The 15,805-nt window shown below is 44.6% G+C and overlaps 1 protein-coding gene across 1 annotated transcript in view; it reads right to left on the bottom strand.

The window, feature by feature from the left end:
- Positions 1-15,805, bottom strand: part of LOC147434968 (GTP-binding protein BRASSINAZOLE INSENSITIVE PALE GREEN 2, chloroplastic-like) — a 71,962-nt gene that overhangs the window by 29,274 nt on the left and 26,883 nt on the right. The gene's annotated exons all lie outside the window — the stretch shown is intronic.

The raw sequence follows: 15,805 nt of genomic DNA, 5'->3' as shown, positions 1-15,805 counted from the left end.
TTGTCACTACTCAAACGAGTGCTAAGATTAAATGTCAACGTTTTTGTGATGAAAATGGGATTAAAAGGGAGTTGACAGCCCTTTATAATCCGTATTCTAATGGTGTGGCAGAGATGTAGAATCGTACTTTATGCGAGAGAGTGCGTTACATGTTGTCCACTGCTAATCTTTCCCAAGAGTTTTGGGGGCAAGCATTGAAAACTACAGTTCATATTTGCAATCGCTCTCCCAATAGTACACTGAAAAATGACATTCCAGAGGAGGTTTGGTCTGGCAAACCTGCCTCTTATGATCATTTGAGAGTATTTGGCTGCGAAGCTTTTGTTCATGTACGCAATGACTTGAGAACAAAGCTTGATATAAAGTCCATTAAGGGAGTTTTCCTAGGTTATGGGAAAGAAGGTGAAATGGGCTATAGTGTGTCGTTACCACAGTTTAGAAAGGTAATACGCAACCGAGATGTAGTGTTCAATGAGGCAAAATTGCTTAAGAATACTACAAAATCTGATGCTGACAAGAAAACGGTAAAATTTCAGCCTTGCAACTCATTGATGTTGAAAAAGAGCCTCATGATGCATTACCGCAAGCTGAAATTGATAATCAGCCTGTTAACCTTGAGCCAGAAGAGGTAGGACATGATTTTGATGCTCCTAATGAGGATGGACAGCCACTGAATTGGCTGAAAATGATTTTCAACAGCATGATAGAGTTGAAAATGAGTTGCCTTATGATGTAGAACCGTTGCCTGAGAATGTAGATCATTGGGTACGCAGGTCAACTCGTTTGAGAAGGCAACCGCAGAGATTTAATCCCTCTTTGCATCATGTAGTGTTGATAGATGAGGGTGAACCTCTTACTTATAAAGAGGCTAAGTCATGTGAGTCAAGCAGTAAGTGGGAGCTTGCAATGCAAGAGGAAATGAAATCCTTGTATGCAAATGATACTTGGGATCTTGTGCCATTGCCTAAAGGGAGAAAGGCTCTTCCTAACAAATGGGTATACAAGATTAAGATTGTGGATAAAAAACCCAAGTACAAGGCAAGATTGGTTGCAAAAGGATATGCACAGAAAGAAGGAATTGATTTTTTTTCCTGTTGTAAAGCTTACAACTTTACGTATCCTTTTTACTCTCGTTGCGGTGCTTGATTTGGAATCGAATCAAATGGATGTAAAGACAGCGTTTTTGCATGGTGACGTTGAAGAGGACATATACATGAAACAACCTGAAGGTTTTGTAGTTCTTACACGCGAGGAACTTGTATGCCAACTGAAAAGGGCTTTGTATGGTTTGAGACAATCATCATGCCAATGGTATAAGAAGTTTGACACTTTTATGTTGTCTCAAGGCTTTAAACGCAACCATGCAGATCATTGTTTGTATACGTGAAAAGGGATGAAGATGGTAGTCCCATCATTCTTGTTCTCTATGTTGATGACATGCTGCTTGCCGGGAAACATAAGACTAGTCTTGATGCTCTGAAACGTAAGCTAAATTCAGCATTTGCTATGAAGGATTTGGGTGATGCAGAGAATATTTTGAACATGCGTATTAAAAGAGATAGAAAGCTGAAATTGTTGTTTTTATCTCAAGAAAGGTTCGTTGCAAAAAGTACTTGACAGATTTAATATGGGTGATGCTAAGCCTCTTGGAGTACCTTTACCTCCATACACTAAGCAAGGCAAATTGCCCAAAGGATGAGGTGGCATTGAAAGCAATGAAGGGAATCCCTTATGTATCAGCTTGTGGTTCTCTTATGTATGCTATGGTTGCCACTCGTATCGACATTGCTTATGCAGTGGGAGTTGTTAGTCGATACATGTCGAACGCTGGCAAAGCGCATTGGGAAGCTGTCAAATGCATTTTGAGATATTTCAAAGGTACACAATCAAATTGTATTTGTTATGGCAAAAGTGACTTAGAGTTGCAGGGATACTGTGATGCAGACATGGCTGGTGACATGGATACCAGGAAATCTACCAGTGGATATGTATTTGTCATTGTTGGTGGTGCAGTCTCTTGGTGTTCTAGGTTGCAGAAAATTGTGGCATTGAGTACTACTGAGACGGAATACATTTCAGCCACAGAGGCTTCAAAGGAGGCCATTTGGTTGGCAGACTTGTAAAAGAACTTGGCATGCCTGCTCATACACCCGTGTTGGGTTGTGATAGCCAGAGTGCTCTCTATTTAGCCAAAAATGCCATGAGTCATGCGCATACCAAACACATAGATGTGCGGTATCACTTCATACGACAGGTATTGGAGGATGGTCTAGTCACCTTGACTAAGATCCATACACAGGATAACCCTTCTCACCAAGAGTCTTGCTAAGGCTCAACATGAGCATTGCATACAACTGGTGGGAGTTGATTGACTTAAAGGCGTCATTTATGCCTTTAAGTGGGAGGTTGTTGGGTTAAAGGCCTAAATAACCCCTTTTTGTACATTTTTATACTTTGTACAATCTGGACACATTTTTTTAAAATCACTTATAATAAAAGTGGGAAAACCCAAAACTCACTTATTGAGTTTTCCCCAAAAACGTGAGCTCTCTCTCTCTCCCTGCTTCGATCCCTAGCACTTCCTCTCTGCTGCTCTGTGCCTCCTGCTTCTTGCCCCAATCTTGCACTACATCGCGACGCGCACCTACCGGTACCTTCTGCTTCGCGCTTTCAACTTGCACATAGAAAGGGTTAATGCCTTGGAGTGTGGCTGCCTGAAAAGACACTTACAATCAACAAGATGGCATGATCATGAAGATTGCTCATTATGTATTTGTAGGCTGAATGCATTGAATGCTTTATCTCCTCATAGAGATGTTAAATCCATATTTTGAAGCCAAAACCGTATTGTACTTAGAAAGAGCTTTCAATGGATACCCATATTAATGTGTGTTTTAAGCAGTTCCAAGATGGAAGCTTCTAGAAGATTCTAGAAGGGAGATTCTAAAAGGAAGGTTCCAAAAGGAGGACATGTGGCGAGACACTTGTCACAAACTTTCCAAAAGATGAGACACTTGTCAAAAAGCTTTCAAAGGAAGAGACAAGTGTGTGGATACTTGTCAAAAAGCTTTTAAAGGAAGAAACAAGTGTGCGGACACTTGTCGTGCCAACTTTATCTTTTACTAAACTTTATCTTTATCCTCTTCAACTTTTCTCTTTTTCTCTTGAAGCAACTTCTCTATAAATAAAGCCTCTTTCCCTCTCATTTCCTGTCACGTGACACATCCAACCCTATGTATTCGTGGACAAGCTACAACATGACCAGGGTTCAGTTCCGTCAAGTCAGTCTAGAATAGGAAGTGTTCTGGCACTTTTGTGAGTCTGTTCGCAGACCGTGCATGCCCAAGCACTTAGAGTAGATGCATATCCTCTGGTTGCACACAACATGATCATCAACATTACCATCAGAATCCATCAAGGGAATTTTCCAGTGCATTAAACCTATTTTCCCTATTTTTTACATTTTACACTTATTTATTAAGTGACTTTTGTTGGAAAGTAGGTGGGGCAATTTTGCTAAGTTTGTATATAAGCAAACCTAGCGCTAGCACTTTCCGGCAGAAGAGGCAGCAGGAGCACCTTGCTCAACAGGCAACTTCTCAGCAGGACCAGAACAGCATGGCCTAGCGTTTTTGCAATAGCAGATCAAGTTAGCGTTTATGCAAGACAGATCAGCCTTGGCGTTTTTGCATTGCAAAGCAGCTTCGGCATTAGCAGACACAGCAGATCCACCTGACGACACAGATCAGCCCTAGCGTTAGTGGATTTTCTCCAACAGCAGATTTCCAGCCCTAACGTTTTTGCATCAGCATCACACTTCAGCGTTTTGCAGATTCACCGCGACGGAACATCAAGAAACACCAGCGTTTTCAGTTTTCAGCCTTTAGACACAGCAGAACAAATCCCAAACCTCGCAGATCTCACCTTCCCGCAGCCATTCCTCGCCGCACGGTGGGATCCATCGAAGTTTACAGTTTCAGCCCGAAAAACACAGATTTCAGCATCTGCGTTTTCAGCGCATCGTCGTCGCATCGTCGTCATCGACATCGTCACCGACATAGAGTCAAAATTCAACAAATAAAGATTTGCAGATTTCAGCCCTTAGCATTTTCAGATTTCACCCGTCTCGTCGTCGCCCTCATCATCGTCGACATCGTCGCCAAGTCCAAGCATTGTAGAGATTTGTGCAATCAATAGTAGACCGCTCTCGCCATAGAGAGTGGGGCCCTTGGAGGAGGGTTTGACAACTTGTCTGGTGCCGTATTCTTCTACCTCTATCTCTCAGTCTTAGGCACCTTCATTCACAATGTTCATCCACTTTGTTTGTGTCTGTAACAAACTTGGACACTCCAAGTCAAGAATCAACCGCGACAGCACCAAATAACCACTTTAAAACAATTCACAGATCACAATAGATTTGCACTGGCCCGGCGGAGTTCCGTGCCTAGAGATATTGGCCCCAAAGACTGGCGCACCTTTCGGTATTTCTTTTTGTATTAATCAATTCAAAGTACAAGAGAGTGGGTCGGGATTCACTCTCAAACTCTGCGTCCAGATGCCCTGAGAAGTGAGGCCCTCACCACTAATTTAAAGATTACAAGGGATGCCCAAAAGCAGAGCCCCAAAAGCTTTTAAAATCAAAAGCATCAGTCCTCTCTCTCTTTAGAGAGTCTTTTCTTTTTTTATATAAAAAAAAGCAAAATTCGCGTCGCTCGTCATTTCAATTTTTATTTTTATTTTTTTATATATTTTTTATGGCCTCTGCGATTACCGAAAATTAGGGTTTTTGGCAGAAATTAGGGTTTGCAAGAATTGTAGAGTTTCTGGCAGAAATTAGGGTTTCTGTTGTCTGCCACGTCATCACTTTGTGACATACCCCCCTCTTGAAAGCATTGTAATCGACCGCGATTACGCCAGCAAAACCGACAAAAGCCATAAACCGTCTTAGCAGACACTGACTGTTAGTACCTACGTACTAGGAACACACATCTAGCACATGTACAAAATCGACAGTCACATCACACGACATCACAGGACATCACTAGACATCACATGACATCCAACATTCATTCGGATCTTAGACCATGATTTATCGGCAATGTAGCTAGCAATCACATCTAGGTCCAATCGGGACCTCATCGATGTCCGATTGACTAACCCCTATTGCAACCATGTCTATTCGAGATCAATCACACCAAAATGCTATAGTCATTTCGGCTATCAGTTCCTGCACTCACAAGAAGTCAAGAACAAATCAGTATCATAATCAAGAATTCCATTTCATAAAGTCATCCAGCAGAATACTGTCAACTCTCAGTATCCCTGAAGCTCAAAGAGACATCAGTGACTTTAGTATCAAAATCGAGGCATCTGTTGACAAAGGAGCGGAGTAACTCCCCTCTTGTGCATCCCACTGCACCAGATCTTCGGCCAAGCTGAGTTTCTGGGTTCCGTTTGGAGTAGACTATGCTAAACCAAAACATCGAGGTAAAGTTTCACAATCCGAGGAGCATCTGCTAGGTCCTCCTCCTCCATCCACTTCGCATCAAATGCAGGAAAGTTCTTGAACTTAACCAAGAACCCGCCTTCGGACTTTACCTTTCTTCGTATCGTTATGTGCCAAAATCTGTTCAGGAACAAGGACTTCCTCGTTTTCTTCCACTTCGGGTTGCTCATCAGGCTCCCCATCATCAAGCACATCACCCTTAACAGGGTTCAAGAGACTCACATGCAATGCATTATGAATCCTCCAAGTATCTGGCAGTTTCAATCGGAAGGAGACATCATTTATCTTGTCAGTGATCTGGAAAGGTCCGTAGTATCACATACTAAGCTTTGGAAAAAGCATCTCCTTTCCCTTTTTCTTTCTTAGGCTGCCTTCTCAAAAGTAAGAGCACCCAATCATCCTCCTTCAGTTTCAAGTCGCGACGATGGCGATCCGCTGCCTTTTTCTATCGTTCTTGAGACTCCTGCAAAGTCTCGCGAACCTTGGCAAAAGCCGTATCCAAATCTCGTGAATATTCATCCGCTTCCAATATCTAATCTTTCGTGCTCAGGAAGGATGGAACCTTCGCAGCACTTTCAACAATCTCACATGGCGTCTTCCCCGTCGAAGAGTGTATCGTGTTATTGTAGGCAAATTCCACCAAAGGTAAGTTCTTTTCCCATTGAGTCTTCTGATCCGAGATACAAGACTTCAATAAATCTAAAATCACTCAATTGGCAATCTCAAATTGCCCGTCAGTCTGCAAGTGGAACGATGACCAGAACTGCAACTGCGTGCCAATGTTCTCCCAAATTGCCTTCCAAAACCAACTCATAAATCTGGGGTCTCTGTCAGAGAGAATCGTCTTAGACGTGCCATGTAATCGGAAAATCATCGTGATCATTCTGTGTACTCGGGAGATCAAAAAAATGAAATCCATTTCAATATTTTCCTAGGGGCGGGTGGGTATGGGTAAAGGCTGTAACAATCCCTGTGCCTTATGCCTGTCAAACTTGACCTTCTGGCATACCAAGCAACTGCGCACAAACTCTTCCACATCCTTCTTGAGTCTCCGCCAAAAGAAATATCTCTCTACCCCTTTCACGGTGGTAGCAATGCCGCGGTGACCCGTCAAAGGTGGACAGTGGTATTCAGTCATAACCTTTTCCCTCAACGGCTGTGTAACGCACAACATAGTCTTTTTCATCGAGTAGCCTTCCCGAAGGGAGTATCCAGCTATTGTTTCCCCATCCCGTATCCGTGTTAAAATTTTTGCAAAATTTGTATCTGTGGCACACTGATCGACCATATCCTCGAAGCTCCTATGATGTATCGCGGAAATAGCCAGAACCAACGGTTTCCGAGACAAAGCATCTACCACCACATTCTTCTGTCCCTGCACATGGACAATCTTGAAGGGGAATTGTGACAAGATGTTCACCCACCGCATCTGCTTTTCCGAAAGCTGCTTCTGTGACAAGAAGTAGCGCAAACTCTGATGGTCTGTAAAGACAGTAAAATCCGCTCCGAGTAGGTAATGCCGCCACTGAGTAAGAGCATGGATAACCACCAAAAGCTCTTTCTCATAGATCTGTGCTGTCATCTCCGGCCTAGAGAACAAACGGCTCTCGTAAGCTATGACATGGCCTTCTTGCATCAAGACCACACCCAGACTACAACCACAAGCATCACAATATACTTCGAATGACTTCTGCAAGTCCGGCAAAGTCAAAATAGGTCCCGTAGTCAATTTCTCTTTCAATGTCTGAAAGGCAGTCACCTCTGTGGGTCCCCACGAAAAAGGTACTCCTTTCTGTGTCAAGATATGCAAAGGGGAAGCAACCTCTGCAAACTTTCGTATGAACAGCCTGTAGTACGAGTCCCAAGAAGCTTCTAACTTCATGGACATTCTTCAAGTCGGGCCAATCACGGATAGTCACTATCTTGGCCAGATCCATTTGCACTCCTGCTGCTGACACAATGTGTCCCAAAAAGTGTACCTCTGGTAGGAAAAATTCACTTTTCTTTGCATTAATCACTAACTTGTGATCTCGCAATGCTTGAAAGACCTGAAGCAGATGATCTCTGTGTTCTGCCTCATTCTTGGAGAAAACAATGATGTCGTCAAAGAAAGTGCCAACAAATAGCCTGTACTCTCGAAAAATCCTATCCATCATCCGGTTAAATGTCGCAGGAGCATTGGTTAAGGCATCACCAAAAACTCAAATAACCCAAAAGTCGTCCCAAAAGCTGTCTTGTAGACGTCTCCTGGTGCTATTCTAATCTGATGATATCCACTCTTCAAGTCAATCCTGCTAACGCACGAGGATCCTTGTAACATGTCGAGTATATCATCGATCCTAGGAATCAAAAATCTGTTCTTGATGGTGATTTTGTTGAGAGCTCTATAATCGATGCACATTCTCCAAGATCTGTCTTTCTTCAAAACCAACAACACTGGAGAGCAATACGGTGAAGTACTAGGCTGGACAAGACCCTTTTCCAAGAGGTCTTTCACTTGGTTCATAATCTCTTCATTCTGTACTCGGCTCACACGGTAAGGTGGCCGATTCGGTGGCATGCTTCCAAGTATCATATCAATGGTTTGATCTTCAGGCCCTCTGAAAAGCAATCGGCATGAGTGTGGAGAAATATCTTGGCGTTCTTTTCTTCAGGTCAAAACATATTCAACCTTTATCCATCGTTCAGTTCTCCCAAAAGAATGAGTAAGAAAACTGAAGTTCATCAAGTACAATCTCTAAGCCCTTCATTTATCAAAGTCGCTTTCTCAGCCCGGTAGTCAACCACGGCGTAGTTCTTGTGGTACCAAGAGATCCCGAGTAGAACGTCACTCGCGTGCCCTGAACACCCTTGTCATTGCAAACGAAGTTTGCCAATGCTCGGTGTAATGGCAACATCCCGTCCGGGTGCCAGTCGAACTACCTCCGCCTGTGGCGTCAGTCTGTCGGACGTAGTTCCAAATCGAGCCGCCAATTCCAAGTGAAAAGAAGTTGGCCTTGGTTCCTTCAAAAGAGCTTCCTGATCCTTCACTTTGCCCCAAGAGCGGCAAAGTTTGTACTTTCATTCATTAGATTCGGTGCAGGTCCCACGCCATGTGGTACCAGTTCTGCTTTTCTATTTGCCTTTTCTGCCACATTCCTTAGCTGCTCTCGAACTCTCAGACCTGTCGTCGTCTTTATCATTCTGTTCTTTTTGTGCCTTATTAGGGCACTTGGCGGAGATATGTCCATGTTCCCCGCATCCAAAGCACTTCCCCTCTCTGATGAAGCGAGCTCTCTCCTCAGGAGTAAGCTTCGGTTGTACATCCTTTTTCTCTGGGTTGCTCTTTTTCTTTCTACTTTCATTCCCAGAAGTCTGTTCGGCTCGTTGTGTCATGGCCTTATCTGCGGGGTAGGTCAAACTGCCAGAGTGAATGGCAAAGCCCCGCTTCGCATGACTCATCAACTCCTGAATAGAAGCTGACTTCTGTTCCAAGCAGTGATCTCTGATCTCTGTAGGTAGACCCAAGGTAAACCGCTCAATCTGTTCTCTGAACGAGATCTTCTTGAATGAAGAGGCGGGTAGAAAAGAGTTCCAGAATCTTTCACAGTAAGAATTCACTTTATCGCTCTTGGTCATCCGGAGATGGTTCCAAGCAACTCGTATATCTCGCTCAAACTCTTGAGTCAACCAAGAAGAAATAAAAAGCCTCTTGAATTTCAACCATGTAACTGGCACAGTCTTGCTTAATAGAAGCATGGACCACCAAGTGCGAGCATTCCCCTTAAAATAAGAGGCAGCTCTCCGAATCTTGGAGTGCTCTGAATAGAGTCCTCCCGCGAAAGCGATGTCAAACTGTTGTATAAAAGACAAAGCCTTCGATGCATATGAGTATCTTGAAAAGTATCAAACTTGATCGAGTGGCCACCTTCCTTAAACTCTCGGACTTTCTTGCTTTTATCTTCGAGAAAGTCATCTTGGTTGGCTTTGTAAAAATTCTTCTTGTTCGCATAAAACTTTCCGTCATCAGAATCTGAGCTATCTGTAGACGAGTCCTCAGTAGAACTGTCAGTCTCTAGGCGAGATGTAGCCTTCTTTGCCTTTTTCGTGCCCTTTCCGAAGCTTTGTTTCTTGCTTCGCTTTTTACCTTTTCTGTCTTCTTCGCTCGAATCCGAGGAGCTAGAAGAACTATCAGAAGAAGAAGAAGAAGAACTGGGTAGATCTTCAAACTTGACGCGCTTCTTCAATTTCTTTGCCTTGTCAAATGTCGACCGACAACCCAAAAATCCCGGGAAGTCAGTGCTTTTCTTCTGCTTTTTGCCGTGCTTTTTGGCTTTCTTTTGCGCGTCAAAAAGCTGAGCAATCCGTGCATCAACCACGTTCTCCAGTTCCTTCTCTGTATATTTCTTGGAGCCAGAAGGTTTCTTGAGAGCGGGTTTCGGGAGTGGTGTTGTGGTTCTCTGCCACTCCATCTGTACCTCTTCCAAAGAGGTATGGTTCATATATTTTGCCATCTTTGGGTCCTTGGCAAAATTGAGCATCATCTTTGTTGCATCGCCGATCAATTGACGACGCGTCATCTCTCTTTGCTCCGCCTGAGTAGGCCGAGGCGGGCCATACTCTCTGCCAAAATCTTCGTTGTGATCCCAACCCGCATCTCCAGATGCAGAGGGAGTCGACTGATCATTGCCTGAAGCCATAGGTGCCGCGGAAAAAAAAAATTTGGGGATCGGATTTCTCGTAGAAGAGAAATCAGTTGTGCTCCGATACCACTGTAACAAACTTGGACACTCCAAGTCAAGAATCAACCGCGACAGCACCAAATAACCACTTCAAAACAATTCACAGATCACAATAGATTTGCACTGGCCCGGCGAAGTTCCGTGCCTAGAGATATTGGCTCCAAAGACTGGCGCCCCTTTCGGTATTTCTTTTTGTATTAATCAATTCAAAGTACAAGAGAGTAGGTCGGGATTCACTCTCAGACTCTGTGTCCAGATGCCCTGAGAAGTGAGGCCCTCACCACTAATTTAAAGATTACAAGGGATGCCCAAAAGCAGAGCCCCAAAAGCTTTTAAAATCAAAAGCATTAGTCCTCTGTCTCTTTAGAGTCTCTTCTTTTTTTATTAAAAAAAAAAAGCAAAATTCGCGTCGCTCATCATTTCAAATTTTTTTTTTTATAGCCTCCGCGATTTCCGGAAATTAGGGTTTTTGGCAGAAATTAGGGTTTGCAAGAATTTTAGGGTTTCTGGCAGAAATTAGGGTTTCTGTTGTCCGCCACGTCATCACTTTGTGACAGTGTCCATTGCACTCTCTCACTAAAGGAACGGAAGGCTCTCCCTTCCGTAAGTAAACGGAACCCTTGAGCACAGTTCGGAGCACTCATCTTGAGCAAAGTTCAACCTTCATTCCGCTGCACCTTACATTTCCCCATCTCCTAGTTGCTAAATTTTCCTCTACCATCAGCCCAAGAAACCCCCTTCATTACCATCACCATCTCTCTCTATGCTTACTATTCCTTCATTCTCAAGAAGCCATATCTCTCTCTCTAGCTTGCAGTTTTTCAGGACAGCACACCTATAAATCTGAAAATTCTGTTGTTTCCAGAGTTACCAAGGAAAGCGGCCTAGGGACCTTGGAACGTTGGAACGGCGTTCCGACCGATCGAAAAATCCAGGAACGCCCCGAAACGGACAGACGTTCCAGCGGGCAGCTTGTGACCGGAACGGGATGGTCGGAACACGAGGAACGGGCCACAACGTCCGGAACGGCCGAAACGTCTCCAACGGCCCGAACAATCATTTTTTAACTTTAAAAAAACGGCTATTTTTTGGCAGCCAACGGCCAGCATGAGCTTTTTAAGCCTTATATATTCCCCCATTCTTCACAAATGCTTCAAGTCAAGGTTCTGTGCCCACTCTCCCTTGCTCTCAACTCTCAAGCCATAGGGCCTCGAGGCTCAAGCTCTCAACCTCTCTCTCTTGGGCTAACCCTCAAGGCTCAAGCTCTCTCTCTCTCTCTCTCTCTCTCTCTCTCTCTCTCTCTCTCTCTCTCTCTCTCTCTCTCTCTCTCTCTCTCGGTCTCAAATTTCAAGAGGTGAAGCCTCTCTCTCAAGCTCTCACGAAATCAAGCCTCTCTCTCTCTCTCAAGCCCTCTCTCAAGCTCTCTCTCTCTCTCTCTCTCTCTCTCTCTCTCTCTCTCTCTCTCTCTCTCAAACCCTCAAAGATCAAGCTCTCTCTCTTTCACAAATAATCCATGGCCTCTTCTTCTCGTACAACCCCCTCCGTTCATGCGGGCAACACTCAAAAGGCGAAGGAATGATCGTGGTGGGATGAAGTGACCTCGAAGGGCACCTTGTTGGCGGCGGGAGGTTCTCGTGCATAGGCATACAAGCTATGCTCTTACACGCAGAAAGGGGGGCATGACAAAGTGAGGGCACACTTTCTTCGAGTGCCGGGACATGAGGTGAGATTTTGCACCAACGTAACCATCGAGAAGAGAAAGGAGCTCAAAGAAAAGGACCTGCAATTCAACCATAAAGCCAAGCCCACACGCAAAGGTATCGATCCAAAGACCTTCATTTTCCCTTCTTCCTCTCTACCCGGTTTAGGTGTCGGTGCATCTTCATCGGGTCGAGCCAAAGGACCCTTGCCACCTCTTGGGACCCAAAGAAGAAGTAAGAGGTGGATGCGGCCGTGGCCCGATTCTTCTATCATGACCATATCCCATTTGTCGCGGCAAGGTATGTTTTATGATTTATCAATCTTCTCCCTCATTTATGATTTATCAACCTGCCTGCCTGTTTAATCCAAAAAGGGCAGTAGACCTTAGACTTAAACCTCATTTGCTTTCACCCATTTAATTTGTCGCCCACTTTACCTGTACTTTCAAACACAACAAAGGGGAAAGCGATACAGGCTGCTAGATTGCACCTGTATGAGTAGGCGCCCTTTTCGGTATTTCTTTATTGTTTAAAAGAGGGAATAAACGTTGTGGTTCCCTACAAGCTGCCCCGCACAAGCTTCGCTGAATTTCAACTGTTCCGACCCGATTTCGGCAACATAACTGTACTAGGACCCTTCACAGTCAGTATTCCCACGCATTGAATGACTTTCCCGACGCATACGGGCACTTTGCAAAACCTGGCGAGAATCTGCAGCACGCTGAATTCTCTGTTTTCAGCCCCGAAAATGCGCCAGATTACCTGTACAACGGTCCCTTCGCGTCCCCGAACCTCCTGGGGGTATTAGGGTCCGTTTAGGGCCAAAACCCTAAACCTGCAAAAAATACACAGCAAGCTGTAATTTACTGTTTCGGGCTCCGTGCGTGCCGGTCGCATCCGTAGCAAACCCTCGAGCTCCCGCACCTGTAGGGCTACTTGCCCTTTGAATCGGACGAGATTTCTGACGTGAAACCTCTCTGAATTCACCTGTACCTGCAGGGGATTAGCCGCTAACTAATCCAGTACATGTGCAAGAGGCTCTTGCCTCGGCAATCGCACATGAACCCACACAACTGTACATTGGTCAATTGAAAAGCCCACTAGAGGGGCATAACATACTGCCATAGAGGAGAGAGACGGCAGTGCGTAGCGTGCAGGGCATCACTCCTGGCACCGCACTGTACATAGGAGGGAAAGGAAGCACTCCATAGCTCTTAACCGTTAACAGGAACTTGCAAAATGAGCCTCCCAGCTATAAATTCAGCGCCACTTCTTCTTGCATGAGGAAAGTGCACAGAAATGTGCCAAGTGGCACATTTACAAGCTATTTCTCGTTTCGGGGTTGCCGCCTAAAAATCTCCCGACCGGTTGCCCAATTGACTTCACGGCAGAGTAATAAAATGTTCCCCTTGTCATTCCGGAGGTAATGACGCGCACACATTTTCAGGTCCCAAAATAGCAATTCCCTAAATTTTAGGAGATGCTGCCATTGTATCTTTCTAGGTCATCCGACCCCCTTTGTACACTGCAACCACACCCAGAATTGAAATGTAGCCTCTGTAGCAAAGGATTCCACTCTGGCTAGTCAATGACCCCACTTTGGCTAACCATAGTCCTTGTCCAACCTTAGTGCTCTCTTGCCCTCAAGCCTGGACTCCCTCTGGACAGTTCCACACTAGCTATGCAATGCAGGGCAATTAGATTTCCCGAGGGGAGTTTCCAAAAAGTGAAAGTAAATAAATAATAAGAAAGAAATCAACAAAAAGGATAGATAGTAGTCACACGCTGGTGACAGCATACATGGTGGATCCAAAGTTCCAAGGTGCAGGGCAAGAGACAAATAGAGAAGTCATGAACCAATTTACAGAGATCTTAAACAAGATGGTTCTAGATAGAGATGGGCGACGCATTGTCAGAGATCAGTTGAGACAGTACAGAGAGATGCAGGGGTCATTTGGCAGTCCAGATGCTCAAATTGATCACAGGAAGATAGGTTCAGTGCTATGGTGGGAGGACTATCGCTATGATGGCCTTGAGCTTCAGAGATTGGCGATCCGTATTCTCAGCCAGTCAATTAGTACCTCATGCTTGCAGCAATTGTGGAGTACCTTTAGCCACATTGCTTCCAAGAAGAGAAATCGGCTTGGAGTGGAGAAGGCTAATGATCTTGTCTTTGTCAACGCAAATTTGAAAATGCTTTGCAAGAGTTTAGACAAACAGACAGATCCTTTTACACAGTGGGAGATGGAGCAAGAGGCTCCTCAGGCAGGTGGAGATGCACATCCACCAACACCAGGTACTTCATCCGTGGCTGAGATCAAGCCGGGCCTAGAGCTCGATGATAAGGAATGGGAGGATGTGCATGATTTACAGCCGGCTACTACGAATTGGGAGGCCTCTCAAGCTAGTGGCACTTGAGCTTCAGTCTTGAGGCTCGAGCGTTGCGACTTTAGGACTTTCATTATCCTTTATGGTATTTGTCACCTTCAGTCTTTTGGTATTGTGGTCACTGGTTTGGCCCCCTTGTAGTCTCGACTCTCATTATGGTATGTCAACTTTGGTTTTTCTGTAGCGCCTTGGCGGGCCTTGTTAGCCATAATTAAGCGAAAAGTGTTATCTTTGACTTCTACTCTTGCAATTATCTAAGAGCTCTAATCTGTAATTACATATGTTATTGACAATTGTGTATGGGCATTGTGTTTGTTCAATGTTGTGTATGTGCTATGTACTATGGGCGCCACACATCCCAATCAAGTCATAATTGTTGGGTTAAAGGCCCAAATGACTCCTTTTATGTATATATTTAAAGGTTACTAACCTTTGGCCAAGTTCACATTGAACTTGGCCACTAACTTAAAATTGGTCCTATACTTTTAATAAAGGGCATGAGAGCCCAAACTCACACTCTTAATATTCCCCTTCAAGATATCGAGCGCTCTCTCTCTCTCTGCTACTTCGATCCCTAGCGCCCCACTTCTGCATATCAGTGCCTCCTCTCCAAGGCACAAGTCCTGCACATCTCCTCGAGCTCTATCACTTGCACACACTGCTGCGCGATCATCAACTGGGATCAGAGCCAAATTAGGATTTGCTCCCAAACCTGCAAACGCTGATTTTCAACCAAGGAGGTCAACTTTCACACGAGATTTTGCATGGAGCTGTAGTGCACACTTCTGTGAGGCTATACTCCGGTTTTGGTGCATTTCGCCCAAAAATTCAACGTATTAGCCCTCTTATTCATGCAACTATGGCCTCATCTTCTTCGGATGTGAACAATCTCTTCGAGATTAGGAGGTTCGATGGAACAGGTTTCGACCTTTAAAAAGACAAGATCCAGGGAATCCTATTTCTTAAGGATTGTGAAGGGGCACTTGAACAGGTAAAGCCACAGAATATGTCGGATGAAGCATGGGTTAGCCTGAACAAGAAGGCAGTTACATACATCAAGATGGCCATGACCGATGAGACAGTCATTGATTTGAAAGGTCTCACAAATGCTTTTGATGTGTGGGAGAAGTTAAAGGCGATGTATGAGAATACGCCGCTTGTCAACCAAGTGCATTTGATGCGAAAACTTGTTGGGATGCAGCTAGATGAGTCCAAGAGCGCTGCAGAGCACTTGTCGTTGTTTACAGGTACTTTGTCGCAGTTACAGAATTCAGGTTTGCCTCCTTTTGATGATAAGCTGAAAGCTATCTTCTTGCTTATGACCTTACCTGATTCATGGGAAACATTGGTGGTTTCATTGTCGAATAACCCCTTTGGACGGTGTTAGGGATTCTATCTTGAATGAGGAAATCAGGAGGAAAGCAGGTGGAGAGGGAGGCCGCTCTACCAACATGGTTAGAGGCAAGACACAGAAGAAGAATGTCTATGCA

The sequence above is a fragment of the Adiantum capillus-veneris genome, chromosome 19, assembly GCF_014529385.1.
Source record: "Adiantum capillus-veneris isolate H3 chromosome 19, ASM1452938v2, whole genome shotgun sequence".
NCBI lineage: Eukaryota > Viridiplantae > Streptophyta > Polypodiopsida > Polypodiales > Pteridaceae > Adiantum > Adiantum capillus-veneris.
The sequence above is the reverse complement of the archived record's forward strand: the minus strand, read 5'-3'. Positions and strand labels throughout refer to the sequence as shown.